A 25648-nucleotide genomic window follows, 5' to 3' on the forward strand; every position below is an offset into this window, starting at 1 on the left:
TGCTTAATTTGAGCCAGTGGTTGCAGGTGTTGGGCTCCAACACTCATTTTTGAGGACTAGGCACATTTTTTATCAGGCATTGAAAGGCAAGAAAGATAAAAGCAGAAAGGGAGAAATGAGGAAGAGAAAGATAGGAAAGCTACGACCTTGCGGCAAGAGAGAGAATCAAAAAGAGAACAAGAAAGAGTGAGACAAGGAGAAAGAAGTGCCTGGCTCCCTTGCTTTTGTGGTTCTCACGTGAAAGAGTTTGTCTCCTTCGAGCACCCACCTCGTCTCTACTCTAGACCACAGACTCTTTGCAATTGGATGTGTATCACTGGGGTTTTCTCCTGTCTTCCATAGTGACTAACCTCCTTGCGTGTGAGATGCCAGGCAGCCCAGATCTTCCTGTAATGGTTCTCAACTCATACCCCACCCAAACTGGCTCAAAGTTTCCTGTTTTTTAGAATATCACAGTTCTCTCTCTGTGTCTTCATCCACATGCCTTTCACTCCCTTATACCCAGGGCTTTAAGTGGGATAAAAAAACTGAAGCGGGGGTCTCTCAAAGGGGCGTAGCCGATGTAATTGAGGGTGTGGCTTAAAAACACGTAAACTAAAAATCTGTGCTTAGCATAGTGTGCCGCCCGACTGGTATTTTGCTTTTTCTGTAATTGCATTCAGATATATGATACAACAATTAACATTACACCTACAACAAGCCAGGACTATTGGCTTTGTCAATGGTTGTTAGTTGCATAAGATAAATAAGCAGTAACTATGGCTTTGTTGTATATAATATTGAAAATGCTTCAGTTCTGAAATCATGAGACTGAAACAACTAAAACGAGTATATTTGAAGTTACATCAAAGGCAGTGTAGAGCGGTACTGCTTCAGAGTTAAGATTTTTTATCAACCTGAGGGTGAGAGCAAAAATGGAGAGCCCGATAGGGACCTGTCTCAGTACCTGCTTTTAAGAACTGACGGTGCTCAGCGCCGGCAGGACCCGGCCCACTTAAAGCCCTGGTTATACCCTCTTCTACACTCCAGCCTCCAACTTCCTAGACTTTTGGGAGTAGAACGGGTCTTCTAGAGTTTCTAATAGGGTACAAATATATGTACCTGTACTCAATTTTCTCTTTACTTCGCAATCAAACATTGATTGCACAGTGAAGAGAAACTGATTTATCTCACTCTTGCAGGGTCTCATCCTTTGCCCCATGGGCACTGTTTCCCCATCTTTCGCTTCCTCCTTTCTTCCCTTTTCTGCCTTTATCTTTCTTGCTCTGGGTCAAAGTCTGATGATAAAAAATACGTCCCTGTCTCCAAAAGTGAGTGTTGGAACACACCACCAGCCACCACTGGTACAAATGAAGCTATACTCTTGGCGCCCTCCTCATTCGCTCTGTGCCTGGTCTCCTACTCACTGAGGAATGGAGGTCACAGATTTTCTCCTTGGAAATCTCACCTTGAATTTCTGATGTCCTGTCCTTTTCTCTGGATTTCCAGCTGGTACTTATATTCCTCTCCACGCTTTCACTTCCGGTGCCGGCTCCTTCCCCTCTTTAGCACTTGGGTTTCAGCAGGGCAGAGGTCAGAGGGCTTACACACTGCACACTCAGCTCACTGCGCCCTGACCTTGGCGTCTTCAGCAGCAATGAGGCTGAGATACTCCTGCCTCTGGTTTGACTTCATAGATAGGGTCCTTGGGCTGCTCCGCCATGAAGCCCCAGATGCAACATGTTTGTGCTTTCATCTCATAGGACAGACTTTGGCCTCAATGGTGAAGGGTCTAGCTAGGTCCACATATATTTTCCAGGACTTTTACTTAATGCGTCTGGTCCTTGAGCTCCTCATCCATGGGTGACGGGTCCCAAGTGCACGTGCATCTTCGTCCCGGGGCTAAGTCTCCCTGATTTTGTCAGCTACAGTGTTACACCCGGGGACAGATCTCTTCGACCCCGGGGCTCCAGTTGGCGCCAGACTTTGGCTGCGGCTCTCCCCGCATGTGTCTGCTCCGTGGTCTTCTCGCTGCGGGGAGTGCATCTGATCGCAGATCCTCACCTCGGGAGCTCAGTCCCTGGTTTCCTCCGCTCTAGGGGTCCAGGGTCAGACCCTCTTATCTTTCAAACAGTCCTTGGATTTTTCTTGTTTTATCAGGATTGGCACCGATCTGCCTCACTTTGCTTACTCTTGGTCACCGGACTCAATGGATTTCAGGATCACATAGGCGACCCTTCTTCCCTCTTGTTCCGATCCCAAGTGTCTGTCTGTCTCTGGAGTTGCAGGTCGTCAGGGATCTTCCAAGGACTCCCCGAGCCCCTGCCCATGCTGTCCACGTGTTTTCTGTCTCAGCTTCCCTGTGGTGCCAGGCTGGCAATGATCTTTTATTTCGCTCCACTTTCCCCTAATGTCGGCTCTTCTTAATGAACTGCTTCCTCCCACTGTCACTTTCTCTCTCCAGCTCAAAGCGATCCCCGTCGGGGGTGGCTCCCCTCCTGGGTCCCCACCCTCTGCGCGCGCCCTCGGCCTCCCACCTTCCCGCCGCCTGCTCTTGTAGTACCACAGCCCGGCGTCCACAGGGCTCCCCTCTCCGGTGCCAGGATCTCTCATCTCGGCTTCCCTCGGTAGCTGAACTCCCTCTCACTCCTCCCTTTCTCGCCCCGCCCTCTGTTTATCCCTTCTCACACTTCTCCGTGCCCCGCCCCCTCCTTACTGCGCCTGATAAAACGGGGTCCTCCCGTTCTGATGCTCTGACCCCCACCGCGGCCTTGAAATCACCCCTTCAAGTGGAGGAGTCGCTCGCTTCTCGGAAGCCAGAACCCCCAACCCTGTTTTCTTCCTTCCCCTCTCGTCAATTGTTTGCTAGGGAGTTCACTCATAGGTCATGCCCGCTTTACGCTACTTTCTATCCTTTCTGTTCTGTACACAACCTAGTGCCCCCTCTCTCTCCTACCTTCCAGTCAGCCCCTCCTCCCCGTCACTTAATATCCTGCCCCCAAAGCCAGCCAGCCAGCCATCTCCTCTCTCACCCTCGTTATCTCTTTCTCGACTAAACCTGTTTTACATCCTTACTCGTGTCTCTTTTAGATGACCCTATTTTGTTTTTGGTCTCCACCTTCTTTCATCTTGTGTCTCATTTTTCCTTTCTCGTTCTTTTTTACCTTTTATTTCCCCTATTCAAACCGAGTCTATAATTTAATCCCCCCTCTATTTTCTTTCTAGTTCCTCGTCCAACGTGTCTCTTTCTTGATTCAGTCTTTCTTTTAATTACCCTCTTGTCTCCCTTCATCCGTCTCATGCTTGCATTATCTTTTTGCATTTCTTTTACTGAACCCTCTCTCACACACTTAGTCCAACCTGTTTTCCGTATCCTTTATCTCTCTTTCTCTTTCTCCATTCTTTCTCTGTCCTTTCTTACTTCCCAATCTCTCGCTCTTATTTCTACCTTCTAATCCGATCTCCCTTCGTTCAGACAGCTGCCCTTGTTTCTTTGGATGTTTTAGGGTGTGATCTTCAATGTCTTTTAACTATAAATTGAATTGCTTCTTTCATTTATTTTAGGGCTCTGTCCCGGTTTTCAGCTTGGAAAATATTCCTACGCTATTCTTTCTTACCCTGTATGAATCTTCTGTCTACCTCTGTTTTACTCTCTCCTTTCACTTTTTTGTTTTCGGTTGCACCCAACATCGAACAAAGTTCACCAGAAGACTGAGTAGGATCATCAGACAGCCTCCCGTGACTGCTCCATCAAGAGTATTGGGAGGGTCCTTAATGAACAATAGTAACATTTACGTCGAGTTGCCCTAGAGTGGTGGCCTTGGCAAGCAGACATACTCTTTGAACCAGCAAGAAAAAGCTTTGTTAGCTCAGGCCCCTCCAACAGCCCCCTTATCTCATCGCGGTTTGGTGTCTAGCATGGGCCCCGTCACCATGTTCAGTTCAGGTACTCGCAGAAATTTTCAGAGCCCACTTTGTAAATCACATCTTCGACGTAGCCAGGGGGGGTCACATCATTGTTGTGTCCCTCAGCCATGTTCTGTGCCTCTCTCCATTCCCTAATCTAATGCAGAGGAGCTACAGGGTTCAGGAGGAAATATTCATGGCCGAGACCTGATCTGTGGGCTTGTGTGCCCGAGATACCCAGATACTGTCACCAGGTCTAACCCCTCTTTGTTGAGATCAAGGAGCTACTTTAACCTAACAATCAGGTGTGCAAGAAACTTGGTACCTCTGGGCGACGACGGTTCTTGACAGTGATCTCCAGTCCCAAAATATCACATTTTTAAGGATCCACGAGGTTCTAACACCAATTGAATGGCATCCTCTGGGTCCCATGGTCCAGTAGAGGAAGTGTTTTTTTGACCATGGAGGTAACTTCTAATGACATTGGACTTCAACGTTTTTAGGATCCCTGTATCCATAACCATTCAGTAGTAAAACTCCCCAATACACTAGGAACAGCTGAAAATATCAACCACAAACATCCAGTCCTGTAATATAGGCCCATTTTTGGTCCCTGGTAGCCCTGAATCTTAAACTCAAACTTGACTGGTTCAGGGATTGGGGAGAACAGGGAATTGCATTTATTAACAGGTCAAGGGGACACTGGTGAAAAACGAATTTTACATATGGGATGTTGTGCTACTTAATGTAAAATACCCCAAAGAAGCCTAGAACCACGGAAAGGCCTAGAAGTGGACCATCGTGACTGACCAAACCTGGATCCGTACTTTCAAGCCCCATATGTCCTTCTTGAGATTCCTATGGGGAAGTATTCAGCACAAAGGACAGCAATTTAACTCTTCATGTTCCCAAACTGTTAAAGGAAAATATAAATTCGTTTGATCCTATCAGAGCTGAACTTGAGGAAATTCCATCAGGCAACTCACAAGCAGAATAGCAAACCAAAAATTAGATACCCTAGTGCTATTTCTTTCTAATTTTTACTTTTGATTTCTTGTAAGGTAATGATCAAAGAGATATTACTTTTTAGTAACGACCTTTAGGCTTGAATCTGTATTTGGTGTGTTTCATAATAAATTGTGTTAAAGCACACCCTGTTTCATCATTTATGCACAAACGTCCTACGAGGCTCAAGGAGGCTTTGGGGATTGGCAGGTCACACAAACGTGCGTTTCAGTTTGTGAAAAATATCGCTTTATTACAGAAGCAGGATAAAGTTTGTATTTTGCATTCTTGATGCTTCTGCCCTTCACTCTAGTAATGTATGACATTGAATTAACTGCAAATCCCTCCACCCTCTAAGTAACCCAACCCCCTCCATTATGCTCCAATGCTCCCCTCTCCTCTCCCCAGCTTTTCTTGCTAACTACCTTTAAACCTTCTGGTCATATCGGCCAATGCTGGCTGACATTTGTCCCTCTGCTCGGTCATTCCTTCATGAATTGAGATTTACCAGACCCCCACTAAGACTACCATTCCCCCACTTGCTTTATGCACCACCATTCCTTTAAGAATTGACACCTACCCGCCTTTGGGCCTACTGCCACTATTATAATTCAACTCCGCCATTCCTACCTAAGTTCACACCTGCTGGTCTCCTGGCCAGTCTGCCCACATTTGAACCATGGCTAACGAGCTCCCCCGTTCTGTGTCTTCATTATTTTTCCCCCCAAAGTACCAAACCTATATTAAACCCACTTTATTTCTCCTGGGCCTTTATTCTGTCACTTGTCTCCAGCGACAACACACATTTACATCAGATTTCACATACTCGTTCCTGTTTCCATCCAAACCACCCCTCAAAGTCATCTAACAAGGTAAGTATTGGGCTTTCTGCAGCTCACGAGGGAAGAAAATTTCCTTTGCATGCCTGATGGGCAATTCATTTGAGGGCCCCAACGAAACAGCATTGTGGCTGTTATGTTACAGGTTGCTCTCCTGTGTTCTCCTTGACCCTATCCAAATCCCCCAGGCGGAGAGGGATGCCCCATCCTATCTGCCTCGGGCCCACCACGAAAGCACATGTGCCATTATAGACCAGGTCCTCAGCGTTGTGGTCAGAGACATGCAGGTTGACGTTTGATACTTCTTGGTGGTTGTTACAAAATCCTGACGCCCTCCCTTCTTCTCTGGCTCTCGTTTTCACTTTATATCTAGCTTTTCATTCTTTGTTTTCCACTTTTTCTATTTTATGTTGACCTTTCTTCTGTTTGCTTTCTCTTTAGTCATTTCCATTTCTCAGTCACGTTCTCGTGTTTAATTTTCTCCATTCTTTTCTGATTTACTTCCCTTCTCTCTATTTACTTTTCTTATTTTCACTTTATCTCATTTGCCCCGTATTTGTCTCTCTCTCTACTCTCTCTTTCCATTTCCCTGTCCTCATTCCTTTACAAAAAAATAATTTCTCCATCCTTTTCCACTTTCTGTTTTTCTCCTGTCTTTCTCTTTGGTACTTTATTTTTCAATTTTTTTTCGGTCTACTTTTTATGTGTCCATCCTTCTTTCCTTCTCTGACACTCTAGCTTTTCTCACTCTATTTCTCCTTACTTTTGAAATTCTCTACTTTGTTTCCCTCCCTTCACTTTCAAAATGTAGTTCTCCAATGTTCTCCCCTATTTTTTGACTGCGTCTATTGCTCCTTTCTTTTAATGTTGCATTACTCTTATTCATCATTTATCTAGCTTTCTGTCCTTTTTTTGTTTCCCCAGTTCTTTACAATTCTATCTCTCATTTCTCCATTCTTTCTCACGTATCTTTCTGATTAACTCGCTAACAATTTCATTTCCTTTCTCCATTTTCTCTCCATCTCTTTCTCTCCTTTACTGTTCGCTTTAATTTTTCCAATTATTCTCTTTCTATTCCTACTATTTGCCCTCTCTCTTCCTTTCTTACTCTGTCCCTCATTGCCTCTCACTCTTTACTTTTCCTATTCTCCGTTGTGCTTTTCCTTCCCCACTCTCATTCCCCTCTCTCACTGTTTCTGAACGATGTTATCATTGTTTGTTTTACTGTCACCCCTCATTCTCGTTCTCTTTCTTTTTGTTTCCCTTTCTCTCTCAGTCTCATTTCATTTTTGTTTTCCCTTATCTTTGTCTCTCTTCCTAGATTTTTCATATTTACCACTTTTCACTTACACCATGTTTTGTAAGTAAACTGGTAATTCTTTCTTTTTAAGGAATAAAAAAACGAACAAATTCAGATATTTTGATTAATTTAAATAAACCACTCTTAACAGAGTTCATATGTGTTAGATAATGTGATAGTTTCTACAAATGAAACCATAAACAATTGCCATAAAATGTCTTATGTTAGGCTCATCTCTCAATGCATCCCTTTTTGTTTATTTATTTGGTATATTTGCTTGAGGCCCATAATGCAGCTGCCACAAAGCACTTAAGGAGCTAAAATAGATTAATCTAAACTTGGAAGTAGATCCAAAAAGCAAGGCGGTTGTTATGTCTAAATGGGATGTTGTTAGTTGTAGTAATCTCGTTGGATGAGATGGAAAAGCCTCTGTTAAGACTAAGGTGGTCCATTATCAACTGAGGCATGGCTGGTAACAGGACCAATCTTGAGCCTCTGACTGACTGAAGAAGACAAACAATTCTATAGGATGGCGGTGAGAGATAGGCATGTTAAACGGTCATGAGAGATGCACAAAAAAGAAGAGGCTTGCTTGGTATTTGTACGCTGGAATTTCAGGAAGTCCTCTCCTAGCCTTAGGGTGGATGGAGGGTATTTGATGGTGAGGATCCCTGAATGCAGAGGGTTCTGATATCAAAGTAATTGTATCTGGCAGATTAGGTGGGTAGAATGACAGGGAGGCTGATCTAATGCATTTGTAAAGCTAGTACTGTTGAAAGATCTTTTACAGGTTCAAAGGTGTGACAGTACAAGGCTTGGTCGACCATGCTAAATTGTTTGATTTGCGGCCCTTCTTTGATTGGGAGTCAATGAAGTGACATAAACTGAGCAATAGTATCATCTGTAATTTATAGTGCTTTCAGCCAGTAGGAATATGGTATGAAGCATTAACTAAAAACAAGTTAGTATTATCATTATTACTTTTACAATTTCTTAAGGTTAGATGGGATATGGCATGTCATCTGAGGTTCAGTATGAACTCAGATCACACAGTTCTGGCTCTTTGGCCTCTGGGAAAGAATCTATGTGGGAGGGAGTTGACAACGATGAGAGGTGACAATGATAAGACGTCAAATCCTCTTAAAAAAGACACAAGATATTTTTTCAATTGAAAATAACATTATGGGTAATAACATGTGAAGGAGCCGGATTCCACATTCTAGACTTACTCTGGAACCCCTGGCCGATGGCTCTTTGTTGTCTGCTTTTAAGTGTGGAGGGGAGAGAAAACCATTAGCCAATTATACACTACCATTACAATAGCCCATGTCACTAAAGTAACACAGACTCCAGAGCCAAAGTTTAGTAAGTTTATTACCAAGCCATGAAAAGTTGGACATACAAACACGTCAAGACGAGGGTGTAAAAGTATATGGGTACTAATACAAAGCCAAATATATGAGTAAAATGTAGGCCGTGCAACATGCACAGGATGACCAATTCCAGCATCAGAATGCACAATATAACTGATGGAGCGTGGGTCACCAGCTCAGGTTACACACACATATACCTAATACTCACCTGGGCCCAAAACATTCACACAGATAAGCTAGTAAACCCCGTTGACATCAATTTTGAGTTTTACCTGTAATTTGATTTTCACCTTTACCAAGTCTTACCAGTTTAATCTCCTTAATTAATTCCTTTACTCAATGAATCAGTTTGCTGAGATAGTTTAAGGTAGAAAATGACATTTAACTTTGACGGAGGATCTGAGAAGGTGACCTCTTCTAAAATGCAACGCCAGCGTCGCACCCCTCTCTGGCATTACTCTCCTCGGGTGTTCCTCTTCCGATATCCCCTTCTAGATGATTAGATTATCGATCAGTATCTTGTTTTCTCAAGCAGAGTTTCCTGCAGCAGCAAGGTCTGAGACAGCGTCTCAGACAGAATCTGTAGCAGCATACGTGTTGGGTCGGTGATGAGTCGGAATGACGGATCTGACAAGTCTGACAATAGTCTCTAGCTAACTTACCTCAATTATACTATTCTGTATTCGTGTCCCACCCCCAAAAGTTTCAATATTCATGTTTTCCCCTATTCTGATTGGTCAGGGCGAGGAGGTGAGCTCATCATAACATACTAAAAGTAATATTTTCTGTTAGGGCCATTGTTCTATGTTTCCACCCCTTAATTTACTTTCCCAAAGCTTTATTTCCACCTGTATTTCACATTATGATTAATACAAGTTATACATTTTATTCAAAATTGTTGCTTGTCCGGGTCAATAGTTTTCTTTCCCAGGTGTCTTCGTCCAATGTTGCCTTGGCTGCAATTCAAGTGTGCCATCATAATTTCCGGCAAGTTTCTATGCACATGCGTGCGGATCAGGTTGGGTAAAGATTTCAGTCACCCTCCGAGGCCCAAATATGAACTAATAATAAAGTCAGAAAAAGACACGTTAGAATGCGACACTAAATGATTTCACTGTATACCACTTATCTCTACTCTATCCCCATTTACTTATTTTAATCTTTCGCATTAGTGCTTAGTAGAACATATAGGTTTTAGTGTAAGCGACAGCATGTGCATTATCATGTGAGTTTCAAGCGGCCATATTTAAAGGTATTGCGCAGCTGCAAAGTTTTCTCCCCAAGCACAGAAAGCGTCATACTATGTAGGTGCAGTAGATGCATGCGCAGTGAAGTTCCCGTGTTTTTGGCGGCCATCTAAGACATTCGGGTTACTTGTTAGTAATACACATAGGAAAGCTTCCCCTAGATACAGTATGTTTGTATGTAATGCAATATTAGTATTTTACAAGACTTGTTGGTTACATGGTTACATGTTAATTGAGAGGATTGCATACAAGCAAGTCTCTTAAATATGAAACCTTGCTCCATCATACCTGCTTCGACATCAATAGCTTCCTTCATTGGCTGTTCCTAAGTGAAAAGCTTTAGTCTGTCCCTACACTATCATGACATACTACTTTGCATTTCCCAGGCAAGTTCCAGAAAAGGTGTCTGCACGTGAAAGCTTTCTAAGATGTACACTCACGTTGAAATGGGTAAAGTAGCCTAGAGCAACAGAGCTCATTCTAAGATGCTTTCTCTTCTCAAGACACGGCAGAAGTCCCCTGGACTCTGTCCCCAACCCCAACAAAAAAGTCGTAGGTCACACCCCTCAACACATCACGAGATCACCCCATCCAGCTAGATACCTTCTCGTAGGTAACTTTCCATGCAGCAGCAGTGCTCCCAGGCTCTTGCTTGATTACCTTGATTCCCAGGTCTTCTCCGGTGAGAAAGAACACCGTCCCACATTATCAGTATCACTTGTTCAAATGTATCATCTCCTCCCTAAGCCTAGCTCCTACAACAAAAACGTTATTCTAACTAACAAGGATAATTTTCTCCACCTGCAACAGAAATGTGAGAAAGACAAATTCCACATGCACATGAATTCTAATAGCAACCCTTAACATGAGAGCGAACAGGGAGAAATACATGTTTAGGCCTACCGAATTCGGTCAACATAAGGATAATACATATGCTTTAGGAAGCACACGCATGTATAATTCATTACATTCATCTTGTTACATAAACACATTAATATTGAAAACGTTCTTTAGGGAAGGATGTACATTGGGGTTTCATCTTAACACGAATAACTATAACAATAGTCCTTCGTTTCCATGAAAGAATACTTACACACTTCATTCTGCATGTTATTACAGTAGACTATCTAATGACCAAATGTTAACACAACAAAGGATTACATGTGGGTGCGAACTACTCATTATTATGATGCACCCCTACAAATGAAAGAGCAAAATCGCGCTCTATCACATGTTACAATTTAATATAGAAAATGCCTTGATCGTCAGTAAACTTATTAAACAGCAGAGCTGTGCTATAAACATAGGGGCCGATTCACAGAACTAACTTAAGACAAAATCCTAAACTTACTACTTTTGGTATTGACAGAAGGCATTTAGTAGTAGTAAAGTTAGGATTTTGTCTTAAGTTTGACTTAAGACAAACTTAAGACAAACTTAAGACAGACTTAAGACTGACTGAAGACAAACTTAAGACAGACTTAAGACAGACTTAAGACAGACTTAAGACAAACTTAAGACAAAATCCTAACTTAAGTCTGTCTTAAGTTTGTCTTAAGTCTGTTCTAAGTCTGTCTTAAGTCTGTCTTAAGTTTGTCTTAAGTCAAACTTAAGACAAAATCCTAACTTTACTACCACTAAATGCCTTCTGTGAATACCAAAAGTAGTAAGTTCAGGATTTTGTCTTAAGTTAGTTCTGTGAATCGGGCCCATACTTTTTATGTGAACTGTTAAGGAAGCACCCTGCTTCCAAACTCAATTATTTCTGCAAGATGTCGGAATCAACAAATTGCTCCATTTTTTAGGTCTCAACTACAGACAACTTTAGTTTCCTGTTGGAGAACTATTATTTCCAATACACTACATATACTTGGAATGAGCTTTGGGTCATCTCCTCACTTATGACAATGGCTTTGTCGTCTATCTCACTTTCCTGCTCAGGCTTCATTGGCTTTCCTCCCTATATTTGTGTTTGTCCCCCCCAAGAGAATTTTCATGGTTTTCATTGGATGATGTTTCCTCCCACTGCTGATGTCAGACCTTGCATTGCAGTGCATATGAGGGGCTATTTTATCTCCCCTCTATCTCTCTCCAATAAGACTTCCCCATCCCACTCTATTTTCCCCTTTGAAACATCCCCACGCAGTGTTCGCTTGCCCCACCAGCTTCCTTAGGCCCTTCATTCTTTGAAGGATAGCCAACTTATTATCAGAAAGCTGACATTTTTTAAAATGTTTTTCAAACCATTCCATGATGGTCCATGATGTTCACCTATGAGAGCTCATGTGTTTTAATGCGTTTTGTTAAAACATTAGCAAAGTAAATTAAGCGATAGCTGCCAATGATGTGCCCACCTACAACAACCATCTTCGCCCAGATTCTATCACATATGCAAGCTGGCTTTATACCCAAGGTAATCACTATAGACCAAGTCTTCAGGTTAACGCACATTTTTTGGAAGCACATAAGGCTTAGGAAAGATCATATATATGTGACTTTTGTGGACCTGAGGGCTGCTTTTGATCCGGGCTCTTAGACAAAGTTGTTGGAGTCTTTCAGATCCCTGGGAGTACCGGCAACTTCACTTTTTCATATTAATTAGGCTCCACAATGACAACTGTGCTCAGGTCAGATGGGAATGATACAGACAGCTAACTGGTCGTATACTGATTCGTAGAGGTGTCTGGCAGGGATGCATGTTAGCTCCTATTCTCTTCTAATTTTTTATTAACTACCTAACAAACTTATGAGCTGCAGACGCGATAGACCCACACTAAATGATGTGTCAATTCCTGTTTTGCTAACAATACTTTTCTAATTTTGCGTGCCCAAATTGGCCTTCTGAATTTGCTGGATGGGTACCAAAATGACTGTGATTCTAAGGGCCCAGAAATAAATATACTGTAGACTAGATGTACAGTGGTGAACTGGCATATTACCTTTAGCGGGAGATTAAAGCTGGGTGGTATCCCTTTGGATTTGCTTTCGACATTCGATTATTTGGATATTGCAATTGACAACAGTTTATCTTGGAAACCTCACATTGAGAAGAGCAGAGATATAATAGCACATAGAAAAGCCGCATTTTAAGCACCCATAGAGCATTTCTTACGATACCTGTGTCTCCAGTTCTAGAGATTTACGCAGCGAAGTTTCAGTTAGCTACCCTGTATGATTTGGGGATTTGAAAATGTGAATTTAGTAACCCTAAGAGAAAATAATTTTATCAGATAATTCATTAGTCCATTAATTTCAAAGTACTCCATTTTTCCTGTTATTTGTTTATGTGTCCCTAAGGAAAATTGAAAGTATTACTGCAATTAGATTTGAATTTTATGTGATAAGATTGTGGTCTACACCAAACGTGCCACCTATAGGGCAGGCCTCCATAAGATTCCGGGGCTTGATCCGGCCGGTTCTTTGCTCTGGCCCCGCCATGTGAGGTTTTGCTGAGCACTTTAGGCTTTGAAGAAATGTGGGCCGATCCACCTTCCATACTTGTGGGCTCCCAACTAGACTGAAAGAACAATATTGGGAATATAATGTGGGTCTCAGCCAAATGAACGCCATTAAGGATACATATCATGAACATTTTGGGATGTAAAACTATTGCCGGTTTTTGAGCCTTATTTTGATTAGATTTCACCGGCCCAGGTAAAAACTCTTTTTATTAAGTTTAGGCATGTCACTTTTGGAATTAGGAGTTTTACGTACAAATGGGACAGAGGGGCCAATCCGAGCAATGCCTGTATTATGTGTCATGAAAGCCTGGGGGATGTGGTGCATGCATGGCCTCGCCTGTACTCATTTCCTATATCCCTGGGAACTCCCATTCCCTTGGAAAAAAGACCAACAGAGAAGAGTGAGTACCACCGTGCTCCACCACGTTACAGTCCCCGGGGCCATCCCAGCTCCCTAGAACAGAAGGAGGAATAGGGAGCCCAATCATGCTCCCAGAGAATGTGCCCCGGCTGAATCCAGTCCCTATAGGTGCTGGAAGTATGTGTGTGTTTGTGGGGTGCTGCAGCACTCCCCAAATACCAAACTGGAGTTCAGAAGGTGAATGCACAATACATTCCAGGCTATTTGTTCTGACAAATGTATGCCTATTCTTTCATCATAGACATTGATGGTTACTTTTCTTTATCTGCAAAGTGAGAGGATTTTGTGACTTGAACAAAACCACAATCTTGCTGGTGTACAGGGAGCAAAATGTAAATGCCTATAAATAAACTATACAAACATTTCAAAAGATATCAGCAGTTAGGGAAGCACAAATAAAGCACATTTTTTGTAATTCCTAGCAATGATGTAAACAAATATTTTAATAGAATCAAAATAAATCAAGACACTTTGGGCCAGATGTATGACCATTCAATTTTGCGAGTTGCAAATTGTGTCGAATTGCGACTCGCAATTTGCGACTCTCGAAATTTAATGTACAACAGTGTCTGGGCAGCCTGTCAGGGCCTCAAGGATGTTTTATATAGATTTTATTTATGTTTTTAAAAAATTTGTTTTTTATTTCAAAATATTTCCCTGGTTTAATTTGCGGCTTTGAGGGCTTCCAAGGGGTGTGCGGCACTTGTTCGGCTGTTCAGTGCGATGTTTCTGTGATCAGCAGATGCGTGGCTGCCTGATCTCAAAATGGCACCTCCGCTTTGCCTAGCCAGCATATCTTGCAGCTTCCACGTGTTCCGTGCAGGCGGGAAACGCACGGCGAGGATGGCATTGACATGGTTTCCAGGCAGCTTTTAAGGAAGTTTGTTCTTGTGCCGGTCCGGTTGCTGTTTGCATTTTCCTGGTGAATCAATAGCATTTGGAGGTATTTCTTTGAGGCCCTGGTGCCCCCTTTCAGTTTACCGACTGCTTGGCTGGAGGATTTGTCTTTGGCAGCCATGAGTGAGTGAGAGGAAGTCCCAGTGTTGGCTGGGCTATCTGCAGGGGCATATGTAACCCCAATCTCCAGGCCATTATTGCAGCTGTAGTTGAAGTCACGTTTCATGCCTGGGAGGGTGCTCCTTCTCCTACATATGTATCTAGAGTAGATCCTTCCATGGAGGGGACTGAGGATGACCTGAGGGGCCGTTTGGTGCAGGGCGCAGATTTGGCCAAAATCATGCAGCATGTTTGGGACAGTTTGGGCTTTGCTGTTTCAGATCAGGCACCAGGCAATGATGCCTTTTTCTTGCAGTATCAGCAGGCTGAGCCGGAATCTTTGCCCTTGCACACTTCCATTTACGTGTCCTTACAGATCAATATAAGGATGTTGAAAAGCAGTCATTTCCTTGCTTCTTGTTGAAACGTTAACCCCTGGAGAAGTGTGGGGAGGAATTCCCAGCTTCTGTGAAAATCGATAACATCATGGCTGGGTTGTCCACCCAAGGGGCTATGGTGTCAGAAGATGCTATACATCTGACGCTGTTGACAAGAAGGTGGAAGGGGCAGTGAAACAGGCTTATGTGGCTTCAAACTTTGCAGTCCAGGCGAATGCCTACTCCACTTAAGCCATTCAGTCCCTCCTTAAGGACTACCATTCCTTGGCAGACAAGGTGTAGGAAGGTGCGGATTTCTTTGCACTCCTGGCATGACTGCTCCAGGTTTCGTCCAGTAGGGGCCCATCTGCAGTTCTTTTGGGACTTATGTTGCGGACCATTCTAGATGCATAAGCCATCCAAGCAGTCTCAGATGAATACAACATAAATTTAAGCAGCACTCCTCGACATTTTTTCGAGACTCCTGCTCCTCGCTCCCTGGAGAGGTTGGCGGCACTACTACAACGGATTCAGTTGCTGCTCCAGAAGGCTGCCATCATTCTGGTCACTGTGGGGCAGATTTTCCATGGATATAATTCTCTGCTTTTACTGGTGCAAAATCTGTCAGAAGAGTTCCGCTCCGTGCTGGGCCTGAAGGGGGTCAATCAGTTTATCATCATGTATCCTTCAAAATTGTGTCTCTCCGCTGACACTGCCACTCTTGAGGAAGGCGAGTTCCTGACTTCCATTGATCTCATGGATGCCTACCTACATGTGACCGTGCATCCGCCTCAGCAGACGTTCCTCCGGTTCGCTGTCCAGGGCAGCCACTGCCAGTTCCGAGACCTGCCCTTTGGTCTGCCATCTGCACCGAGAGTGTTCACCAAGTTGTTAGCTCTTTTGGTGGGTAATTTACATTAGGAAGGTGTCCTACTTTTCCTATATCTGGATGACTTGATGATTGCCTCTTGTTCCGTTTCCAAGGCCCAGACAGAGGTTCTCAGGGTGACCACGCTGTTGCAGGAATATGGCTTCTTTATCAACAGGAAGACGTCCCAGGCCCAGCCATCCCAAGATATTCTCTTCATCGGGGCACGCTTCCCTATGGACATGGGTGAGGTCTTGATGTTGGAAGAGCGCTGTGTTTGTCTGCGCTCCTATTTGTCCTCATTCCTTCTTTGTCCATCAGCTGTGTGCACTATGTTGGCCCTGGATCCTTGGGGGAGGTTGGACCGGTATCCCCTTGTTCAGCATCTCATGAGACATTGGTATCCATTATCCGGGGCGTATGAGACCCTGCACAGGGGTTTTTCATCTGAGCTGGTGGTTTTCTTTGATTCTCCTTCTTGTTCTCATGACCGATGCCAGTGGGATAGGATGGGGTGCCACTTTGGGGGATTCCACGGCCCAGGGGAGAGACACTTAGTTGGAAGATCTGCAGTCTTTGAATTGGAAGCAGCTGGCTGCAGTCATGAAGGCCTTTTTGTTTTTCCATCCCCTGTAATTATGCACTGTGGTGGGTGTGCAGACAGACAATCAGATTGCCTGCTACTATCTGAAGTGGCAGGGTGGCATGTGCCCCTCTCTGTTTCTCCTTTCCGGGAGCATTTGTATGTGGGCCAATTCCCATCTCCTGTCTCTCTTGGCAGTCTATTTTACATGGAGGGTGAATGCGCCTGCCAATGCCCTGAGTGGGAGATTTCTGTCCTCTGTGATGATGAGTCCGAGCCTGAAGATCTTCCAGTCTATTCTGGGTCATTTTAGTCACCCATGGCTGTATTTGTTCACCACCGAGGAGAATGCCCTTCTTTCCCACTTTTGCAGTCTGGTTCCATCCTCGAGCGCATGGGCAGTGGATGCTCTGACTGTTCCCTGGCCCAGGGGTCCCCTTTACTGTTTTTTTCCCATTCCTCTCCTCTCTCGGGTGGTTCATAAGGTGGTACAGAACCAGGCAGAGATTCTGTTGGTTGCCCAGGTTTGTTCGAGGTGCCCTTGGTTCCCTTGTCTTCTCCACCTGTCAGTGAGACCCCATTGGGTGTTACCAATACATCCATCCCTGCTGCATCTGCCGCTTTTGCCGCTGGACACTCTTTGCTGGTTGAGGCTTGCGGTTTGGCACTTGAAAGACAATCCCTCTTTGATCAGAGGTGTTCTTTGGATGTTGCAGTACTGATCCAGCAGTGCCGGCAGCCTTCTACTCTTAAGGCTTATGGCCGCAATTGGCGTAATATTTCCATCTGGTGTCAGGAGAAGGGGTTGTCCTCTTCCTCCTGTGAGCATATGGCTGTGTTGGAGTTCCTTCAGGACGGTTTTCAGCTGGGTTGGCTGTCTCTACACTCCATAGTCAGTGGGCGGCTGTTTGAGCTTTTCATGGGACTGGTGTTTTTTCTGTTGCCCCTCTTGTGGCTTACTTGCTGCGGAGTTGTTTTCTTCGATGTACGGCTGTTCACTCCCTGATGCCACTTTGAGATTTGCCTCTGGTTGTTCATGATTTGCAGGATGCTCTATTTGAGCCTTTGGATTCGGCTGAAATCAAGTTTCTTTCAGCCAAGGTTGTTTGTTTGGTGGCCATTTCCTCTGGGAGATGGGGAGACTGGGGCATTATTGTCATCCCCTCCTTTCCTTTGTTTTTTTCCAGACAAGGCGGTGCTTCATCCTAGTCTGGCTATACTCCCTAAAGTGGTGTCCTCTTTTTATTTGGATTCTGATACTCTTTTACCTGCATTTTTCCGGCTCCTGTGTCTGACAATGAAGTGCGCGTTACATTCTTTGGATATACATTGCGCGCTTTCTGTGTATTTGCAACGCACTGCTGTGTTTCACAAGTCTGAGCCTTGTTTGTCTTCCATGGTCTGGCGAAGAGGGTTTAAAACCCTTCTCTCTCTACCTTGCCCCATTGGATTAAGTTGGCCATTTCTCATTCCTATTCCTAAGCTGGCCAACCTGTCCTGGAGTGTTTCATAGGAGATCTACCAGAGGTATTTCTGCCTCCTGGGTGGCATTTAAGGGGGCTTCAATTCAGGACATTTGTTTTGCTGCAACTTGGGCTTTGCTTCATACGTTTACGACCCATTAACATTTGTTGTTGGGAGGCGATGTGTCCTCTGACTTTGTTGCTGCTGTCTTGAGTTCTGTGTGTCCTCCTGCAGTGTAATTTTGTTGGGGTCATTTGCTTGGTTTGCTATGTTCATGGCATGTTTGTCATAATCAGTTTCTTGGCTTGGGTACATACTCATACGTAAAGACTGTGAGAGGAAGATCCCAAAGAGGTATTACCCAGTTACTTACTGGTAAATTTCATTACTCCAAGTCCATGGCTTCCTCGTCACAGTCCTGAGCTCCAGTCCGCCTCTCCCTGTTGTTCAACAGATTTCCTTCGATGCTTAATTATTTCATGATTTCCTTCCCCGGAAGTGAGGTATTTGTACTCATATGGATGGGGGCCATCTCGGATTGGGGAGGAAGTCAAGTTTGGTAATTAGGTTCTGCATGAATGGAGATAAAGTCATATGTAAGGACTGTGTGAGGCAGCCGGTTGAGGAGGTAATGGCTCATTTGCTATACTTGTTCTTTGTATGACGCATGGATATTTCACAATCCCTGACTACTGAGATGTAACATTAATAGCAGCACTCCCACTCTGAAAATTGTTCCATTACTACTGCCATGACCCAGGAGAACTGTGGAGTGCTTCTCTTGCTCCCTGTGCCCTAGTCTGGGGGGAGGGAGAGCACACCGCCATCACCATCACCATCTACCCACATGGACAGAGGTGGAAAAACGAAAGTTGCTGCACCCCTCCCATTGCACAGTAAGCTGGGCTAGCCACTCAGGGAGCCGGCTGGATCTTGCTGATTTTGGCTTCCACGTGGCCTGAGGAGAGAGGTACCACATATAGGCTATAGTGTGAGGCTGCATTTACATTCAAATTAAAAATAGAAAATGGGCATTATGTGGAGCAATGCCACATGGTAAAGAAAATATACTTTTAAGGTGAAGTTGGTTCCTGCACTGCATAGTGGCACTATTTTGTATATTTGGCGCACAGTGCCCAGAAGAGGAGGAAAATATGATGTGAGAAGCACATTACTTACAGCCACCCAGGAGCACTGGTGAGCCTCCTCCAAGGTCCTCATAACTTTTGGTTGAAATTAATGCATACCCTAAGTCTCCCAGGTGCTTAAATAGTATCCCGGGGGACATAGGAGCGTTTATAAGCACATCAAAAGCTTGGGGTTTTAACCAAAATACTCCAGATTATTGGAACCTTCTGCTGGTGGGGACTGTTTTGCACAATATAAAAGCGAAAAAACGACTTGTGCACACAGTTTGTTGAAAATTAAAATGCTTTATAGACAATGACAAAATTAACAGTGAGTCTTTACATGTATTACAGAAGGTCTTTGAAATTCTTTATTGACAATGACAGTTTACAGTGAATCATTACATTTCTTGAGGAATGGTAACATCCTTACTGGTTTTAATGGTGTTGCATTGATATCTTTTGTCAAATTTCTGCTTTTATTAATGTGGTGACACCCTGATATAACCAGTCGACTTGTTTTTTAATAACTACATCCCCATGGTCTTGGACCTTGTGCATATGGGGTGCAGTGAAGTTACAAGATTCAGGGCACGCTTGGGATGTGAACTGTTAGGAGAGTACCACCATAGGTATTGCTTCCTGCTTTGATGTAGATATTTGTAAATTAATGCACAGTTTTAGATAGTGTGTGCATAATAAATGTATTTTCCTTTTTATAAGTAAAAGCACTGACTGGACAATGATTGATTGGGTGTTGTTTGTTGTGTACCTGTGAACTGGAGTTCTAGCCCACACCACCATCCCTGAGTAGGCCTTGGACTCTGCCTTATATCCTGATAGACTTGAGTACTGCAACGGAGCACTTGGTTCACAGTAGAGGTAAGGCTGCAGACTTATTACTTAAGAAGGACTCATACGCTTCCCAACTTTTAATCCACTTTCTTACACCACCCTTAAATTCTCAATGAAATACTGGTTTTTTAATGTAATTAGACACTAGAGGGGCAAAGGAAAAAAGCTTATAGAAAATTAATATCCTCCTTATATAGATTAAGTGGCTGTAGTTCGGAGTGCTATAAATGGTAGGCTCAATTCACCAGCCTTAATTTTCTTGCCTATGGAGAATGGAAGGCGGAGTTGTCCCTACCAGGATTTGAAAATGTAATCTGCATAACTTGGCATCAAGTATTCAACTCATCAAACCATTCATCCAGAGGAAGAGAATAATGTAGGAAACTTAGGGCCAGATATAGGAAGCCAAATAGCGAATTTCCACGTTTGCGATCTCAATTCAGCCATGCGACATGTAGGGACAGAAATACCGAATTGCTAAATAAAGGATCGCAAAAAATAGGGAAAACAGTTAACGATTCATTACATAGCGAACATGCCACACCGACTCTCTATTTAGCGAATCGCCAAGTAAGGAATCACTAAATAAATCGCAAATCAATGTACATACATTCGCAAATAGCTAATATTTGAAAAATCGCTATTTAGGAGTCGCAAATTAACACTGATTCAAAGCAAGTGGTAACCAGGTGCACAGCATATAAACAGCCCCAGAAGGCATCTGCGTGAACACAATGGCGGCCCTCTATGTCATTGCAAGGCCGATGCGGATGCAAGCAGCAGCATAGAGGATCTGGAGACGAGAGAAACGCGTATACAGAGTGCGCATCACACTATTCCAACTCACGGAGGCAGAATTCCATGAGAGGTACAGGCTTCACCCAACAACCAGACCTGATACTTGACCTGCTCCCAATCCTGGAGCACCAGACACCAAGGGCACATGCAGTACCCCCACATGTACAGGTCCTCTGTTGCCTGCACCTACTAGCATCCGGCAGTTACCAGGGGGTAATAGCTGTGGCTGGTGGTGTCTCACAGAGTTGCCTGTCACGCTTTTTCAACACATTCCTGGTTGCCATGATGCAAAGGATGTACCACTACATCCGGTTCCCCAGCACACAGGTGGAACTGCATAAGACAAAGTTGAACTTTTATCAGAAGGCCCAGTTCCACATGTAATAGGGTGCATTGACGGGACACATATACCAATCTGCCCCCCCCCCCCCCTGCTACTGAGTACATCTACCGTAACTGCAAATCAACACATTCAATCAACGTACAGGTCATATGTGATGCGTCTCACATCATTACCGACATTGTTGCTAAATTTCCTGGGAGCACGCATGATTCCTACATCTTCAGGAACAGTGGGATCTATACCCGTCTTGCTGTGGGTGAATTTGGAGAAGGATACCTGCTAGGTAAATCTATGTGGCACACCCTGATGTATAGCTTTGATGTATCTATTGCTCACTGTGAATAATCTTTCTTCCTTTAACACTTAGGTGATAGTGCATATGCAGTGCGTGCATTTATCCTGACTCCATACCTCAACCCATCTACCCCAAGTGAAAGGAGATTTAATGTTGCCCATAAATCTACGCGGAATGTGGTGGAGAGTACATTCGGCCTCCTGAAAAGCAGGTTCCGCTGCCTCCACAAAGTGGAGGTGCACGGCAGTACCGGCTTCTGATCTGCTACATGTGCCTTGCTGCATAACCTGGCCACAAAAAAGTGAACACCCGTGGAACTCACTGAATCAGAGGATGAGGGTGAGGATTGTCCACAGCCACAGCACAGCGCTGCAGGTGTTGCAGCAGCACCAGATGGGAGACACAGACGGGCTGAGATCACACACAACTATTTCTGAGTAAGTAATGAGACAAAGCGAGTAACTGCAATTGTGTTACGGTGTTTTATCGACCTTCAGTCAGGCAATTGGACAGCACACCACCGCACCATGACGGCCTCACAGTGTCTCAACAACCCCAGCATGGCATAGATACTCTCCATGCAAATTTCCAAATCCCATCATTTGGTCAAATGGGTTACTTCACCCATCTTCCAATGTCAGGTGATGCCTGGTATTATTTTCTGCGCCCACGCGCAGCTCTGCTGTGTTCACTAGGCACACTTTTCTCCGTAGAGGTGTGTCCTGCGGCTGGTCCGTGCCTTCCACTGCACCTCCTGGACTCTTGTATTGGGGGAGTGATACTGCTGCGACTTGTTGCCTCCTCACTTTCCCCCCCATCCCCCAATCCTGTGGCAATGAGTTGTGTGGTCTGGAGCACTTCCAAGGCCCTGGTGACTGTGACCAACCCCCTTGTGACGTCACAGCTGCAGTGGGCCATCTCTAACTGCATGGCCACTGACCGCCTGCTAAGGACAGAGGTGGCATTGCATAGCCGGTTCACCACCTTTGTGTACCCATCCATTCTCTGTCTGTCCCTGCGCCTTGCACCACGTTCGTTGTCCATTTTGCTGCACAACAGTCTTACAGCCTCTGCCATGTCCCGCACGCCCTCAGCCACGGTGTTGTTAAGGCAGTATATTACCTCCTTCATGTCCTGCATGTTTTTGTTAATGGCCACCATCTGGCGTTGCATTGACTGCATTGTTTTACCTTGCAGCCACTGCACCTTCAACATCTTCCCCTCCAGACCTGCAAAAACACTGGACTCCTCTCCCTGTGCATCAGGACTGTGTGCCCTTGGTTGGCGTCGTCGGGCACCTGTGTGGCCACGCTCCATTTGGGAATGTGTTCTTGGTGTCTGTTCAGCCTCTTCCTGCATGGACTGTTGGGCTCCCATGCTCTCCTCCTCTGACCCCTCCATCTCCTGGAGGATACCCACTGTATACCTCCTGGCTCTTGGTGGTGGTGGTGGGGGTGGTGTGACCTCAGCAGGTGACAGGGCCTCCTCATCCTGGGTGTTGGGCTCCCTGGGTGCCTCTTCTGTCTCCCCTTCTGCAGCCTGGCGCGCTGGGTCGCCTGTGGATACAGAATGTCCATTTACTCACTTGTCTAGCAGCATTAGCGTTTCTATACATTTCAAGGCTGCCAATATAAACGGACTGTCCCCCGCTTGCTTTTTTACTGATGTGTGTGACATGCATTTGGGTTCAGTGGACTAACTGTTATGCTATGTGTTAATTGGGACTACATCTCCCATGATGCATTGCTGGTTTTTGGTAAATCATGGACTGGAGTGGGATTCATACTGGGTCATTGGGGATTGGGGTTAGGGAAGGGGGCACAGCATGCTGTGCATGCATCTTACCTTGTCTGTTGTCTCCTCTGGCTGAGCTGTCCGCGTCTCCGATGCCAATGACGCTCTCCTGCTGGAGGGTGGGCTCCAACAATTGTTCCAAGGGAGTTGGTACAGGCGCAGTAGATGTCCCGCCACCTGTCTGGTTGGCTTGTTTGAGCCTTGGCACGTTTGCGAAGGTCATACCAGCGCTTCTTAAGTGCGTCTATCGAGCGCTGGGTGACACTGATGGAATAGATTTTTTCCTGGAGCAGAAGCCACATTTTTCTTTTTTGGGATTCTGGAACGTGCAGGGATTTTTTGACGAAGAGCTGGTGGTGATCCTTCACCACCTCCTCAATTAGCACCTCCAACTCCCTCTCACTAAATTTGTGTTTTCTCTTCCTCTCTCTGGCCTCCTTTCCCTTCTCCTGTGTGTCCATGATTGTTTTGGGTGTCTGCAAGGTGGTTGCTGTGCAGCTCCTGGGTTTTTGGTTCTGCTCCCTGCCTCTCCCACAGCTTCAGGCTCAGTGTAACAGTATGTGTCAGGCCACTTCCTGGTTGTGAGGTCATCAGGATGCACCGGATTGGCAGATTCACAAATTAGCGAATTTTTGAAATAGCGAATTCGCTAATACCGATTCGATAATGCAAAATCGCTAATACCGATTCGGAAATGTGAAATCAGTATCTTTTTTAGCGATTATTACCGAATCGCTATATTTTAGCGATTATTTTATCTACATCGGACTTTGCGAGTTCTTAATAGCGATTCGGTAAAAATCGCTATTAAGAACTCGCAATTTGGGTTTTACCTACATCTAGCCCTAAGAGGCATATTTACCAATACGTCATGCAGTGCAATGGCTGTGCTGCATGACAGTGAAAGGGGAAGAATGCACTGTGTTTAACATAATATAGGGCATTCCTGTCTTTTCCTAGAGCGGGCACACAATGTGCTGGCTAGCGCCATCTCAGACACCGTTGCACCATGGTGCAAGGATGCCTGTGTTGTAAGCAGGATCATCTTCCTGCACAAAAACAGTCCCCTGAGGTGTGTTCCTCTTTCTATGTGTGCTACAGAATGCAGCACACATAGAAAGAGGAACAAGCATTTGGCTTAGCCAATAGGTCTCGCCTTTGGGACCTTATAAGTGTTTAGCCATGCAACAGTTGCATAACTAAATACTTATGAGGTCCCAAAAGCGAGACCTATTGGCTATGAAAAGCAGCCATACGGCCGCGAAAGTGAAAGTGATCGCGATCAAACATCAAAGCGGCCGTGGGGCAGCAAAAGTGAAAGTAATCGCGGTAAAGCGCGGCGCGCGCGCCCGCGCACATGCACTGTAGCTTTAGGCTGGCCTGGTAGCACTTTTTGGAGCCCTCTCAATAAGTCTCGCCAGACCAGCGCATGCGCTGGGTCAGGCGAGACCTAAAAAAGGAGATATAAACATATTTCTACGCGTTATGCCTCACCTGGGGACACGTAGCATTTTATTGATCGCATTCCCAGGTCTACCATTTATAAATCTAGGAATGAGTCAAAATCCATGGTTGTTGTAAGGGAACACCCACACACCATCTATGGAACACCTCCCTGGGGCAGAGTAACGCAATGCAGTGATTTGTGCTGCGTTGCGTTTCTCTGGATTTATCAAGCCAATCAGGGCATGCAAGGTCACCTGCATAAGCTAGGTTTGCTGAGACTGGAGTGATGCTATGCTGCTTCTGAGCACTGTCAATGTTATACTCTGCATAAGCACGACAGGAGCATTGCATCTGTTTCTAAGTACTTTCTAAGCCATTACTACACACCCAAGGAAATAATTTTTAAAATTAATCTTGTTACAAGGACTAAAGTGCTTTGTTTGGGTCATGATAAAGTGTCACTCAAAGTGTCACACCTAATGTATTGAAATGTCATGCAACCATGGAAATGTCACACATATGAAGACTGAAAATGTGGCAGGTAGGGGCATGTGTCAATTATTTGTAACTGCTACTACCTGTACACCCAAGGTACAGAGATGCAGGGCGAGTTTCTGAATGTGAGGGGGGGGGGGGGGGGGCACACGCATGCCCCTTTCTCCAAATATATAAAAAGATGGAGATGCGCTGAAACCCAGGCCCTGGAGGGAGTTGTAGAGAGAAATATATCAGAGCAATATGCATACGTTTTCGTGTTTCTTTGTGATTAAAGGTCAAATGTTTAAAGATGAATATCTCTGGCCTCGTTGGACCAATTGTCTCCATCCTAGGCTTCCTTTGCTCCTGGTGATAAGTCCTAGCCATCAGGAACATTTTCAACTGGCCTCCTCGCCTCTAAAAAGGTGCATTCTGTAGGAATATGGATTTCCCAGCTTGCTGCTCCAGCCTTATCCTCTGCCTGGCTCCTGGTGCCTCCCTTGAGCTGGTGGGGGCATCTTGTTGCGCTCCTACACTACAAGCTAGCACAGCACCCACTTGCCCGTACACCCAAGCCCCATGGCCTCCTGCTCATTTTACCTAGGCGGTAGTGGTCCTCAGGGGGCTTAAAGGGGCCAGCACCACTGGGCCTGTAGAGACCTATCCTAGTCCTGGGGGTCAGCTGGTGACAAAG

General features: G+C 44.9%; 1 protein-coding gene across 1 annotated transcript in view; it reads right to left on the reverse strand.

Moving 5' to 3' along the window:
- LOC146798004 (cyclin-dependent kinase-like 1) overlaps positions 1-2586 on the reverse strand; it is a 327585-nt gene extending 324999 nt beyond the window's left edge. The window contains exon 1 of the mRNA XM_085625238.1: positions 1448-2586. The gene's annotated coding sequence lies outside the window, so the exon portion shown is untranslated. The remainder of the gene's footprint in view (positions 1-1447) is intronic.
- Positions 2587-25648: the final 23062 nt, after the last annotated feature.

The sequence above is a fragment of the Triturus cristatus genome, chromosome 9, assembly GCF_964204655.1.
Source record: "Triturus cristatus chromosome 9, aTriCri1.1, whole genome shotgun sequence".
Lineage (NCBI taxonomy): Eukaryota > Metazoa > Chordata > Amphibia > Caudata > Salamandridae > Triturus > Triturus cristatus.